A 2,261-nucleotide genomic window follows, 5' to 3' on the forward strand; every position below is an offset into this window, starting at 1 on the left:
TATTTTGACAGTTTATAGTTTATTTGATGTTAGTCAGCACCTCCACACAAACTATTATTTTGGGTGTGCGCCAGCTCATGTTTTTTGAATGACATCTAATGACAGAGGCAATATATAGGTCTAATGTAGTGCTAGATAGCCTACTCAGCATTTTAGCACAGGGCTGTATTGTTGGCACAGAATTTAGTTCAGCACCCAAAGCTCGAGATGTGGGACTAAATCCTTCATTGACTTACACTCTATTTTGTAATCTATTTTGTATGTGGCGCATGCAGTCTGTGTGTGTTTTGAAGGGGTAGATTTGATCATTCAGCACCAGTTTTTTACATGCGATTTATCTTTCATAGGCCTATGTCCAGCGTCATCCAGCATAAGGCCGTCTATAAAGGGTGTGTCCATTGCTGCTATTTAGACCTCTGTAATGGCTTGAGAGACTACATCACATAATGCTAACCCTGGATGTTTTTCATCGACACTAAAACAATCATATTCACATAATTAAATAATTGGTCAATACCAATTAACTTTATCTCACTCTCATTGAGATATACTACAATGCGTATTACATAGGCCTGTTCAATTTCGACTTCCTTATTATAGTAATATAGTAATACAACTAAAAACAACGTAATTATCTGCGAACATGCTTTGTATTTTGTCCGCGATTCTGGAGTGGACTGTGCCTGTGTGTCGCTGCCTGGCTCTTTCAATGAGAAAGCATTGAATCTGCTGCTTCTGGAAGAGAAGAGTGCACTCACTCACTGTACATCTTTTCGACGCCTCTATCATCTCTTTCCTCATAAAGGAATCAAAATGGTGAGCCGTTAATTTCGTTATAAAAAATAGTAGTATATAATTGTTTTGCACACTTGGGTATAAAAATTGTGAGATGTTCCATAATGAGACAGTGGTTACATTTAGAATGAAATATTCGAAATGTTGATTATGGGCGGCTAGAAAGAAGTCATGGGTATTGTAGGTCGTGCATGTTCTAGCATTCTTACAAGAAACGCGCGTTTAGTAGTAGAGAATTTGATATTTTCCTGAGTTTCTGATGTTGTGTTTTGTTGAAAGATGGTTTTTAGTGTTCAAACCCACGTTTTTTATAGGAACATCCTAAATGAATCGAAAGGCATCTGTAACAAACTGCTCTGCCACACAAAGCAAGCCACTCCCTAAGAACGTTTGGAAAGGGTATGAATTCAGTCATACAAAAGCAAAAGCATGTTTTGGCCAAATCCAAACAGTTCATTTAGGCCTATGTGAAGTGATACAGTTGCAATATAATTATAATAGGCTACTATGTGTAATTTATCAGATAAATAGTATTTTATAGAACAATTCTAAAATGTAAGATAAATTAATTTAATGTAGATATGTATTATGGTGTAGAATATTATTTTCACTTACTTTAATTATTCATTTTGGACTCAGTGAGGTAAGCTAACATCTGCCACACCATTTTAGCACACTGTATATATATTGTTTGTCTCTCGGCATGTGATTGTCTGTGCAGAATGGCACCAAATCTGACTTGGCATTTCAAAAATGTATTTTTTTATGATATCAGCAGTTATGGCCCTAGGTGCTAGGCTATGATATTAAGAGTGACTGTGTAGAACACATTCTGACTTCAAGGGCCAGTTTCCTGGACTCAGATTAGCCCTGGTCAATGGAGAATCGCCATTGAAATACCTTTTTTGTCCAGTACTAAAATTAATCTCTGTCTAGGAAATCGGACCAAAATAACATACTCAGACTTCAAAGGTCTCATTATGACTGGTTGTGATTTCCTATAAATTAATTTGGAAATTAATTGGAAAGTCATTTGTATTTTTAATGATTGATATACTTGTTTATTTTTTCAACCAGCGTGAGTGTATATCAGTTCAAGTAGGTCAGGCTGGAGTCCAGATGGGCAATGCATGCTGGGAAATCTACTGTCTGGAGCACGGGATCCAGATGCCCAGTGACAAGACCATCGGAGGAGGAGACGACTCCTTCAACACCTTCTTCAGTGAGACTGGAGCTGGCAAGCACGTCCCCAGGGCTGTGTTTGTAGATCTGGAGCCACTGTCATTGGTACGATCACTTTGTCTTGAAAGAATTATGATGACACTGTGCTATCTCAGTCTTGACTTCTTCAGCTAACAGGTCTTTCTTTGATCCAGATGAGGTGCGTTCTGGAACTTACCGCCAGCTCTTCCACCCTGAGCAGCTGATCACTGGGAAGGAGGATGCAGCCAACAACTACGCCCGTG

The 2,261-nt window shown here is 38.5% G+C and overlaps 1 long non-coding RNA gene across 2 annotated transcripts; it reads left to right on the forward strand.

Annotated features, from left to right (window-relative positions):
* Positions 1-414: 414 nt before the first annotated feature.
* Positions 415-2,261, forward strand: LOC112080106 (uncharacterized). 2 transcript variants are annotated; one of them, XR_002896116.2, is made up of 4 exons: positions 415-816; positions 1,110-1,194; positions 1,873-2,082; positions 2,172-2,261. It is a non-coding gene; the product is annotated as an uncharacterized lncRNA (long non-coding RNA). The 2 variants fall into 2 exon arrangements; XR_011479454.1 differs by lacking the exon at positions 1,110-1,194 and having other exon boundaries at positions 418-816.

The sequence above is a fragment of the Salvelinus sp. IW2-2015 genome, unplaced genomic scaffold (genome assembly GCF_002910315.2).
Source record: "Salvelinus sp. IW2-2015 unplaced genomic scaffold, ASM291031v2 Un_scaffold11786, whole genome shotgun sequence".
Classification (NCBI taxonomy): Eukaryota; Metazoa; Chordata; class Actinopteri; order Salmoniformes; family Salmonidae; genus Salvelinus; species Salvelinus sp. IW2-2015.